Source organism: Heterocephalus glaber, unplaced genomic scaffold, assembly GCF_053883595.1.
Source record: "Heterocephalus glaber isolate CG9 unplaced genomic scaffold, H.glaber_assembly_v1.0 deba00001550, whole genome shotgun sequence".
Classification (NCBI taxonomy): domain Eukaryota; kingdom Metazoa; phylum Chordata; class Mammalia; order Rodentia; family Bathyergidae; genus Heterocephalus; species Heterocephalus glaber.
Genome location: NW_028258343.1, coordinates 19,322,084 through 19,334,719, shown reverse-complemented (window position 1 = coordinate 19,334,719; position 12,636 = coordinate 19,322,084). Strand labels below are relative to the sequence as shown.

At 42.1% G+C, this 12,636-nt stretch overlaps 1 protein-coding gene across 1 annotated transcript in view; it reads left to right on the top strand.

The window, feature by feature from the left end:
- Rnf217 (ring finger protein 217) overlaps positions 1-12,636 on the top strand; it is a 109,055-nt gene that overhangs the window by 83,485 nt on the left and 12,934 nt on the right. The window lies entirely within an intron of this gene.

Sequence of the window (12,636 nt, the reverse complement as noted above, 5' to 3'; positions counted from 1 at the left end):
AATGAAGCAAATAAAGAACATTCCTTACAGTTCTTTAGATGATACAGTCACATACCACTAAGTAAAATAAAAAAAACAAAGTAATATTTTATTGTTTATTTTTTTCAGAAAATGACTACCATATATCATTTTCTTGTTTAGCACCTACTTTTAAAGAAACTTTTAAATAAAATATGTATTTTACTTTATTAATAAATGTGTCTTAGGTAGTAAGTAGCAATAACCCCTGATAGATGTTTCTAAAGTTCTTAATAACTTTAGATTCTAAAATTCTAATATTCTAATAAATATCATTAAAAATAAAAGTTAAGAATACTTCAGGAATGCAGGTGAGAACTTCGTAAGAATGGTTAACACGCTAATCTCCTAGTTGTTCCTTAAAAGCTTAAATATGCCAAGTACAGTAGTGTTACTTATCTTAAAATTAATTAGATTTTGAAGTCTAGCCCTGATTCTTCCTTTGTGAAGTCTCAAATTGTTAAAACCCATTTTTCTGACCACACTTTTTAACATGTGAACTTTAACATATGAACTCAGACCTCTGAGCATATTCTTTAACATATGAACTTTTGAAATACAGGTGGACATTTCAGGCCCTGTGATCTGATGAATTGAGGCAGGTATGACCAAGCAGCAAGTTAAAATTAGGAAACATTAATTACACACACGAAGCATTACCACTTCAAAAGTATTTCTGCAGTGAACGTTGTAGTATGCTAACATTAATAGATGTAGGTACTGACTCTGTGTGGCTGTTACATTGATATCTATACTTTTTAAAAAATGTTTGACATAGTTAATGATTAAAAATCAATGGAATCTGACAGGAAACAGGACGGCTATAACATCACTGCTTTCTGGAGCTGAGCACCAGATAGAAAACAACACTGTATCTACGGCCTTCAGGGACTTGGCTGGTTTCGGGTTTGTTCTGTTTTGTTTGTTTGCTTGTCTGTTTTTGGTGTTTGGTTTTTGGTTTTCTTCCTTGGGTAAAGGTTAACAGTTGCTCAGAAAACAGCTAACTAAAGCAAAGTTGGGGTTAATATTTCTCGAAATGGTTTGCTTTTTTTTTAAAATTTGGAACTTAAAATGGAATTCATCAGACACCCTCCTCCAAGTTATCTTCTTCTTTAAATGTTAAAGAAATATTCATGTAAACATTTATGATAGAAATGTGGCCGGTTTGTTGACTCAATGAGCTGTCGCCTGGCACCCTGACTTGCTCTTGCATAGATGAACTCGTGTTCCTGTTCCAGGCATTTCACGCAGTATTGAGTAAAAGCAATTAACTGGGAAATTACACATTTCCTTAGGGTAGTATAGACATATGTGCTTTTTTTTTTTTTTTTTGGTACCAGGGATCCAACTTGGGACCTTGTGCTTGCAAGGCAGGTGCAGTGCCACTGAGCTAAATCCCCGGCCTGGTGTGTGATTTTTAATTAATGGGCAGTTAAGTCGTTTGTTTGATTCTAGTGCCAACGCTTTCCTTATTGTAGTGACAGAGCAGTTGCTTTTCTGTTTTTAAAAGAAATGCCAGCCTGGGGATGTAGCTCAGTGGTGCCATCTTTATTATGTTGAGAGAAAATACCTATGTCCAGGGCTCTTTTTTAGTGGTGTCCACACAATAATAACCCTGACACTGTCCACCCACACTGATGTTTACTAGGTCAGTCCCTGTTGGTGCTGTGTGTACATTCTTGCCCCGTCAGAGCCCCAGGTGTGACTCTGAGATGCAGATTTCCACTGTGCCATTCGTAATCATTTTCTTGGGATAAAGTCTGAGCGGTTGCACAGTAAGAAGACGAGTCTCAGCAGTGTGGAAGCTGCACCTGTCTCACTTAATTCACAAAAGAAAGTTGTAAGGAGGGGCAATCACCACCATTTAAAGACCGATAACCAGTGGCGGGGGCTAGGTAACAAATAGAAGGTAGGCAAAAGAAAGTAAATGCCATTCGTCCAGAATTCATGGTGAATTTGCAATTAAAGACACTTACTTGTCATGATCGCTCCCTGCAGATGCTTTATGCTCTTAAACCCTGTAATACGTACACTGCCGGCAAGAATGTCCCGATTCAGTGAGTGATTAGTTGTTCTCTCTTCATATAAGATTAGCAGGAACACTACGTCTGTGGTCTCTCGTCTGAAGTACAGCTGTGGAGCCTGTGCTTGCCAGAGGGAAAAGCTGGGGCACTGCTGTTGGGCCCATAGCTATTCTGCAGACTGTAGTACTTAATGTACTGCTGCAGAAGTGCACTCGAAGACTGACGGCTGCTTCCAAACAGTGCCTTTTCAGGAAATAAAACACCTTTCCCTCAGCGCCCCTCAGTATCCACATGGCATGAAATCATGACATTTGGAGCCGCCTGTATCGCTGCCTCTTTCCCTGGTGTGCCGAGGTCTAAGCCTTAGCTGGAAGAAGAGCCTGATTGTACGACAGCAAATACTTCCTAGATGTAGACCGAGCTGCAGACAGTGCCCTACCTATTTTTATGACAAAATTAATACTCACTACCATGAAATCAAATATATAATGTGAATATCTGCTGTTTTATTTTTAGAAATAAATTAGTTTTCCAAGTTTATAATAAAATAGAAATAAGTGAAAATATTTTATTGTAATGATAAATATTCAACATGTAAATACTTAGGTACTATGATATCAAAAGGAATAACAAAGCAGCCAGATTTGTACATGTTTGAATTTAAGAAGCCCTGAAGTGCATTTCAAATACTATCAATGTCTGTCCTTTATATTTAAAGTATTATCAGTATCCATCCTTTATATTTAACATTTTAAATGAAGACATTTGTTCATATATACCATGTATGTGTGTATCTATGTAAATGCATACCAGTATGTATGTCTGTTTGTAGTTATAATTCAAGAAAATTCAATGTTCATTAAAACCATGCATATATTTTGGGCTTATGTGTAAAATGTAGTTAGAGTCTTAACTACAAACAGTCCTTCCTCAATTTACACATTGGTCATAAAACTAAAAGCCTGGAAAACCACGCAGACATCATTTTGTGTTTGTATGGAAAATGAAGTTAGGGTCTGAGTTCAGGTGTTTAAACAGGTCTTCACCTGGATAAACGTCCAGTGCGTTTGAAAGTGTTACAGGGAGAGCCCGACGGCTGTGTAGAGATCCCAGCCAACGCATGTCATCCGGAACGCCAGCCGCCCCAGCTTTGTGACAGACACTTCCCCTGACCAGATGAAACCAGACAACCCTGCAGCATCTTGATGGGCATGGGTGGCCAGTCGAGAGTCTCTCACATAAGATGAGGGTTTCTGAGAGGGATGAGGCCCGTGCACCGTGTAGCCAGGGACTCGCTGGAGTCAAGCAGAGGCCCGTTTTTCACATGAAACACTGGGGCCAGTTCTGCTAAAGGATCGAAAAAATTCATTAATCCTCACGTCCAGAAGTTTTTAAGAGTTGCTGTTTCTTTCTATAGCAAATTCAACTTAGAATTCAGAACAGGCTAGGGGGGCAGCTCAGTGGCAGGAAGCAAGCTTTGCATGGCGGGCCTTGGGTTCCACCGCCATTGCTCCCAGGTCAGAGCAGGGCACAGCTCAAGCCGGAGGCAGCACTCGGTTGGCAGATTGTGAAGGTCTAGGGAGCTGTGAGCCCGGTGCAGGTCCAGATATCTCCTCTGCATCTTCACTCAGCTCTAACAGAGCCCAGTGCAGTAAGAACTCTCCACAAGGTAGCTCTCCTGTGGCCCCCTCTCGATAAATAGCAACTCCAATCTTCGTCTGTTGGGCCAGGGACTCTGTGCCCCTGCACGCTCTGTGTTGCATACCCCACCTCTCGCCAGGTTTTGTAGTTTGTACCAATGGGTTTTTTTCAGATTCTGACCGCATCTCCGCACTCCCTCCACCAGTAAGCTGGTGAGAGATCATTGTCTCTTCTCCAGGATTTTTCCAATCGACTCCTGGCTGGTTTCCCTCCCTTCACAGTGTTCTGAACCCAGCAGCCAGAGGGAAGCCACTCAGCATAGGGCATATCGTGTTCTGCCCTGCTCGGAACGAAGCCAGCCCTTACAGCAACCCTACAGCCTGTCACAGCCTGGCTGCCTCCACCCCAAGTGTCCTGTGGCCACACCTCCTCCCTTCACCCTGCTACACCACACTGCACTCCTGGCTGTGCGTCAGACAAAGGCATGGAGCCGACTCAGGGTCTCTGCCATGTTGTTTCCCTGGATACCTTCATGGCCCCAGTCTCACTGCCTGCAGCCTTTGAATAATACGCAGTTTCTCCATGAGGCTGTCCTTGGCCACCTGATCTGTAATCTCAAACCATGCTCCCATACCTCAGGAGGCAATGCAGAGACAAAAGAAAGCCTTTACCATGTCATCTACTCATAGTGCCATATTTAAAATAACGTATGTATTTTACGGACAGAAGAACAGAGAGTTTGATTGACTTTGTTCTGAGTCACCTCTAAAATTTAGAGCAGTTGCTGAGCTTTGAGCACTACATACATAATTGCTAAATAAATGCATTTCCGTTCTCTTCATTCCTCTTTATGTTTTTGCAGAGTCTTGTAAGCGGGTTCGTGGTGAAAGGACATCTTTTGGGAACTGGGGGAAGTTGCTGAGGACTATGGGGAGGTTTCTGGTGTGATGAAGGATGTCCAGGAGAGGGCGTGTTAGCCTAAGGCACAGAGCAAACAGCCAGGAAGGGTGGCGGTCATGGGAGATACAAGCAGTTTGTGGTTCCCTGAGCTTAAGGCCCCCGGAAGTGGTGAAAAACGGAGCTGGTGAAAAACAAGCCAACAGCAACCTGACCTTTTATGCAACATTAAGAAACTTAGGTTTTCTCCTTAGACTCCAGGGGCCCCCAAAGAACTATAAGCAGGAGACTGATGGTATCAACTGGATATCCTAGATTGGTTGCTGTTGATTTTAAGGAGGGAGTTGTAAATAATCTAGAAAAATCGTGAGAGTGAAAGCTAGGATAATTGGCAGGGATGGAGACAAGGACTGGATTGACATCATGAAGCGGGAACCGCCCAGGCTGGATGATCGGCTGGATGTGGGAAGTTAGGAGAGGATCAGCAGCAGATACTTAGGTGGATGAATGGGGAGGCGCTGTAAACTGAGGCAGATAATGGAGGCAGAGCGAGTTTTATTTTGTTGTTGGGGTAGAGGACAGTGGGATGATGGTGACTCTGACTTTGCTTACTCGGCTGTGAGGTGGCTGTAAAGCACATCGCCATCTCTGCAGCTCAGGACCCAGGTCGCAGTGGAGACACAGAGATGACACCTCCTAGAGGAAAGGGGTTGTCCAAAGGGCATGTGCCAGGTCCTGGGACCAGGGGATTAAGGGGTGGTGAAGGGATGGAAACCTAAGTGAGGTGAGAGCAGAGCCTGGACAGAAGATGTGAGCAAGGGTCCACCGGAGGTGGAGGAGGAGACAGAGACCGACTTGTTAATGACACCAGGAGATGCATGAGATGAAAATTGAGAACATGTTCGTTGGATTTGGCAGTGACCGGTTCTTGGATAATTCTCCTTTCTTTTAATAAGTGTTGAGAATATGCTGTGTTAGGACCTGTGCAGGGCCCTGTAATAAAATAACGAAAAGATGCACGTAATCTGGGCTCTTGTGGATTTTGTAGGTGGGAGGCAGAGGATTCGAGCAGAGGAGTACAGGCCTTAGAGTTTTAAAGTGTAGAGTGATGGTTAAGTGAAATAAATCAGACACTCAAGCTTAAATGTCCCACGGTTTCTCTTATATAAGAAACCTAAATTATAAATAAAGAGCAAAGTAAAAGATAAATAACAGGAAGTACAGAGATAGATCTTCCTCAAAGGGGAAGGGATCAAGAGGTGCAGGGAAGAGATGACAAAAGAATGAAGATGTGTTATGCATGTGCACCAGCTCCACTCACGGAGCATGGACGCTCTGTACTGCAAGCACAAACTAATACAAAATCTATAAAGAGGAGGAAAGAAAAAAAGACACAGTGAGAAATGCGGCAACAGGGCCGTTCATGGTGTGTCTTTATTCACAGACAGCTATGAAGGTGCTGCTCTTCTCAGAGGCATGCTCTCTCTCCTCTGACTCCCTGGAACTGAGAAAGAGCTGCTTGTCCTTCATTTTGCAGCCTGGCTGTCACTTCCTTAGGGAGCCTCTTCTCACACTTGCACTAGACGAAGCTCCTCAGTGAAGTGCGCTTTTTACACCTCCGACTTTCCTCCTGGCATCTGCTGTGGCTCGGGCGCGTGCATTTGTTCGTATAGTTCATGGATGCTCCTGCACCGCAGGCTCTAAGCTCATTAAGGGCAGGGGCCATGGAAGATTTTATCCACGATGAATAATTATTTTTGAGTGAATGAAAGGCACCTGGTTGTTTACTGAACCTGGGATCGCAGTCAGGTGAGGAAGGGTTGAGACATAAGAACAATGACTATGTACTATCTTAAGAAGTTCGGTGAAGATGAAAGGGTGAGGGGACCATTGGGCGAGGAGCCTGTGGAATTAGAGGACTTACTTGTTAGGATGGAGGTCTCCAGTCACATGAGGAAGGCACAAGGCTGAGCGTGGAGGTGGGGACACCGGCGTGGAAGATTCCTGAGCACTTGGGGACGGGAAATACGGGGAAGAAGAAGGAATAGAACTAGGGCCTGATTTGTAGTGCACCTCTGCCCAGGGGACTGGGAATCGGAGAGTCCTTCACACTGCTTCAAGGACTTTCTGCTGCCATAAATTATTCCTAAGAATTAACTTGAAATGTACATGGAATTCTCTGAAATAATAAATGTAAACATTGGAGACAAAGCTATGAGGGTTGGTTTTAAAAGTTGACATCATTGTGGGAGACACCAAATGGTTTTAAGTCAGTATCTTATTTATTTTGCCCAAGATAGTGTTCTGCAGTAGAGGCAACTGCTTCTAGTTTGTTTGGGCTTCTATTTCTGATGGCTACCTCTGAATAACTGGCTTTCCACCCAGCCCTGGACATTGGCTGTGACTCCCTGATGTGACTGCAGAGAGTTCATTTCACTTATTTATCCCCTTTCTTTCTTCTTCTAGTGTTTCATACTCATTATTTTTATTCTCTGAATGATATACTTAAACTTCTCTCCCATAGTCTAATGATTTTAATAGTATATGGGCATATTAGGCCTCCTGCATTCTCTTTGACTCTGTTTCCTCCTATAAGCTGCAGATAGATTTCTGTATTGCCAAATTTAATAACATTTCCATTCTGATCTAATATCATAGTGCTTTGGGGGTCTTTCCCCTAAAGGTGACTGTAATACTTAAAAAACAGTTGGGCACGTACATAATCCAGAACATGTGTGACCCTAGGTTCACAACTCTTCCTATGAGATCACAACTGATAGAACAAATTCCCCAGCTCGTTGATCATTCCTCAATCATGCTGTGACTTCTTATGGAACTTGTATGTCTTTCATCCTGTTTTTCATGAGAATGCTCCTTATTTTCCTTTTTTTCCTTCTTGAGCATAGAAACACCCATGTTTTTATCATGTTATTAAATAAATGGCTCCTCGGGAATCTTATTAGTTGGTCTATATTCCACTGTTACTTTCAGGGATGTTCTGTGGGCTGACTTTCTAGTCTGAACTGGACTGATTGCTTTCTGATTTTTGTTTCAGGGCAGAGGGGTGGATTTCTTAGACTGTTTTTGTGAGTGCAGAAACATTGTGCCTTCTTGAATTTTGCACTCCTCTATTGAAATGCTACACTGAGATGTCACCTCAGGAAGGTACCAGAGGACTCAGCATTTCTGGACAGGTTTTACTTTGCTCACATTTTCTTTTGTACTTGGATAAGAATGCTAGGTTACAGTATTTTATCTTTAAAGGCTTTATCTGTGTTTTTTTTCAATTCCTGAAATACAGAGAATCTGCATGCAACAAGCCAAGTGAAGAACTGGGCAAAATTTGTGGGATTTTCATAAATTTCCTCATGGTTCTTCTAATTAGTCCTTTCAAATATCAAAAGCCATTGAGGAAAATACATACACAAAAATATTTTTAATAAAGGTTTGGTATTGTACCTGCAGTAAAATATTTATGACAATAATATGTAATAGTTATTTTAGTTCTTATTTCCTATTTACACTACAAAGTAAGTCTTCATTTCCTGGTGAAAATAGAGAAACACTTATGAGCATATATGTATTGGCTTAATTATAAAATAGGGTGACTATCTAGCAGTTCATTTATTGTTATTCTTTTGATTAAGTGGATCCTATATGAATTAAAAAGCCAAGTTCTATTTCTGTTTTTATATACAGTGTGAACAGTTTATTAAACTCAGTGTAAAACACTTGAGGAAGGATGGTACTATTTTATTTACTTTTTACTTATATATAATAGTTAATCCCTTATTCCAGGTCTTGATCTGTCCTGTAAAGAATATTGTGGCCACAAAACCAGTCCATTGTGTCATTTCTGTCCATTAAAATAGAGGCTTACAATCAGACTCTTACTAAAGAAATATGTGGCATATTCATATTTTATGCCATGCTTTTAAGTGTAGAGAAGGATAGGCAACATTTGGTGCATAAATATCTGATTTCTCAAATAGCCAACCGTATTTGTTGTAGATGAGGAGAAGAAACTAAGTAATGACAAAGCAAACGACATTTGTGATTTATGCGTCGTCTGTTTATTTAATGAGTTAGGAATACCCAGTCTGTCCTAGTCTGTCCCCATCTCTTAAGGAAAAACAGAATTTTAATGTTAACTATAGCCACTTGGGAGATTAAGTTTTCGGCAGAGCTAAACTGATGAATGTTTTGAAGCAGTAGCAGAAAATAAAAAACAACTCCATGGGGCAGGGGATGGACTTTATGTAAACATAATTTTAACCTGTGTTTTAAGGATTTATATGTTTTTAAAACAAACAGATGGCATCATCCAGGTTTAAAGATACACTCGGCTTCATTTAGCTTGGGAATCTTGCTATCTCCCAAGTGTTAAGGATTCAGAAGTGAAAATTGCTGAGCGAATGTGAGAAGTTAACTTGTGTGGCCAGTTCATTCCTCTGTATCAAACAATAAAATACTTATATGTAATCAAGAGATGCTAACAGTAGTATGAAAGTAACCATGTGCACCTGAGGTCGGTAAATTGTAACACAATTTCCATGCCTTTACGGGTATAAAATATTCAAATTAATCTATAGAACCATATGACCCTGCAGTCAGCACTTCCAATTCCAGTTCCTGTGCAGAAATGTTAACTTGGTCAACAGTAGTTCAGCTGCCGGCTGTGTTCAGAATTTTGTATTACTAATAAGGAAAGACTGCTAGGGGGAGATAGAAGCTAGAGACTTTGGTACTGAAATAAATAATAAACAGACCACATAGAGATTTCAGGACCAAATGAAGCAGTATTACAATCTGATACAAAGTGACAATTAAAACTGTATGTGAAATTTTAAGACAAATGCACTACAGTGTCAGTCACAGATTTAACTTACAGGAGCAGTCTTCCTATCAGAAGAATTTTGATGCCAGGAGGAAAGAGATGAGTTTTCCCAAAGAGGCAGAGACGGGCAGGTGTGCTCACTGCGCCCCGTCCAGCTGGCTCATGTAGACACCGTGCAGTTGGTCCTCCCCTGGCTTCGCCTTTGACCTCACTGTAAGACGCTCTTAGCGTAATACCAGACATAACTCAGAGCTCACTCTCTGCTTTCCGGGATCACTGCGCAAGCAGACTGCTCACCTGAGCTCGTCCTGAGTGAGATGCTGATCTCTGCCTTTGTCCTGTTCTTCCTCTCCGATTGTGGATAGGGACATTTTGTCCTTTGTGTTCAGGTTATGGTGCCTTCAGGCTATGTTAGCTATTGTTATTCACTAATTATTTTATTATGAGAAGCTTTTATAGAAGAGGGCTTTTTTATATTTTCTTTATTAATACCTACATGTATTAACATTGAATTTTTAAGAGGTTTTAAAATGCCAGTGTCCTGGTGCACTGGCAAGGCCTGAGTGCTGATCTATGTGCATGTCTGGCATGCAGTGGGCTCCGCAGAAACATTCGTCCTCGTCCCTCTCCAGATCACTGAAGCCACTTCTGTATTACCAGAGAATTTGATAAAGGGCATTGCCCACATTTTACAATCAAATACAGTGCATACTCAGAAGTGGAGCACTTGGTGTGTTGGGAGTCAGTGTCGTCTGCAGATGTGTGGTCTCCTAGTGGCCATGTACTATAAAGAAGGATCTGAAATGGCCCAGGGTTCCACTGGGCCTTTGGCCTCTGTTGCTCCTTGACACTATCTCCTGCTGATGTGCTGGGTAACTGATGAACAGCGCAGGAGGAGCTGGAGTGGGCCCAGTTTACCAGGCAGCCAAAGGACTTGAATGGCGGAGACCCTCACCTGCACAAGCCACTTCTGAGGCCTGGTGTCTAATTTTTATTTGTAATTTACATTCTTTTCTTTAAAGAGAGCTCTTTAAATTTGATCATCTATGCACCCCACAAAACCTGGATCCCCTGCCACTGAACTACCATGTTCAAGAAAACAAATCAATATGACTTTAAAAGGAAAAGGTGGCCAGTAGCCGCAGTGTAAATTTTGCTTTCACTGCCCATATCTTAGTTCCTTTTTTCATTACAGGGACAAAATACCTGATACCCGCAAGATAAAGGAGGAAAGGTTTATTTCAGCTCACAGTAGAGGTTTCAGTCTGTAGTCAGCTGGTTCCAAGACAGGCCAGCATGGCCGAGGGGCATCACAGAGCAGAAACAGTTCATGGTGTGGTGGGCAGAAGGCACCCAAGCAGCAGCAGCAGGGGATCCAAGTCTCCCATTTCCAGCTTGTCCCATCCGGGGTACAATCCTTTTGGGTGGTGCCACCTATACCTGGGGTGGTCCTTCCCATTATCCACACCTAGGACTATGCTAATTCCGATCAGTGGACTACTTTAGTACCACACCCTTAATCTCAGTATCACACACCCTAGATCCAACCATCTCTGAAAAGCCCCATCTATGAGCACGTGAGCCTACATCATGATTTGTTAGTAAGCCTGGAGCAGAGGCTCAGATGCCTTTGGCCACAGGCTCCTTCTTACCTATCTGAGAGGTGCTGCCTGGTCCACACCAGCCCAAAAAAGGGAGAAAGAGGACCACCTGGCAAGGAAGGGGTTGCAGTTGCATTACCCAGAGGTAATTTGTAAGTGGAGAAGGGAGAAGGGAAGATCCAAACTGACTGTATATCAATCTGACTCCGTGTGTGCTGGCCATGCTCCAGACTGTTGTTTTACACTGCATGGAAAGGAGCGTCATTGAAATTGTCACTGGGGAGAAGGGAAATGACTTTGTTGTAAGCAGCTGTAGGAGCTAGACCTAAAACAGGCCTCTTAAATTTGAAGGCTGTGCTCTCAGACTCCCTACAAGCTGGGCTTACTGTAAGAGCCACTCAGCCACCAGGGCCAAGTCCTCCTTTAAACACAATTCACTTAACAGTTCTGAATTCCTATGGGCCTGCTGGCCACTCACCAGTCCTTTTTTTCTTGTTCATTCATTCATCTGAGTGGTAAGTACTCACCCGCAATATGCTGCCCTCTATTTGATTGTCGCTTCTCTGAAATTGTCAAAATCCCCACAGACTCTTTAGATGGCTAGGCAGGTAGACAGAGGATGAGCGACTAACAGATTCGTGCATGTGTGTTTTTCGAATGAAAATTTTACCATTGCTATGGGTAGCATCTGCCATTTCAGTCTCACAAGTCCTGTTTAAATTCATATTGTTTCTTTAAATTGGAGTTTAAGGAGATGTAAAAGGAATTAAGATATGTTATGTGTACCAACTCTCTACGATGAATATAGTCATTATGTACTACAAACATGTACCAATAATAGTAAAATATTTAATGCAGTTTAATCACAAAACCGCAATGCTGCATATGATCTAGAGTTAATAACTTCAAAATTTGTATACCTGAAACCTGTACAATAAGCTCGTTTTGAAATGAGTAATTTTCTTTATCTCTCAACTTTTTAAATTTCCCTCTTCACAAGATCTCCTTTTTTCCTGGATGATTTTACCCCATCTCTATAATCACTGACCCAACTTTTCAAAAAAGCAATTGTAGCTACATTTCTGCCAGAGTTCACAGCATTACACCGTGCATTAGGCGAAGAGCATAATTGCAAATGAAACATGAGGAGCTGTAAACTCTGGCCCAGGCGTAATGAACGAGAGGCAGACAGACTGTGGAGGGTGTTACTCTGGGTTAACCGTGCAGTTCCCAGTTGTATTAAAGCATTCACTGTCACACAGTTATTAAGCAGAATTATGGATAGAAGCTTACTGTGTGAGATTAAAATTTCTAAGAATTCATATGTTTAAATACATCTATATACACAGCCATATGTATGGCATATACACTCCATTATATGCATTTCATTACGTATAATGGAACAGGTACTCAGGTGCACTTGCTGTAAATATATGTGAACAAGTAGAGATGTAGCTGCCTGTGGTGAGCACCCGCTCTGTAGCAAGATGGGAAGACCGTGGGCGATCCCGCTCCGTCCACCTGAGAACGGGGCGGTGGAATCAGAGGACTTCCTGTGATGCGGTGGTGCTAAGTAAGGTTACGTTCTCTTTCTTGATTATTCACCGGACAGCGTGCG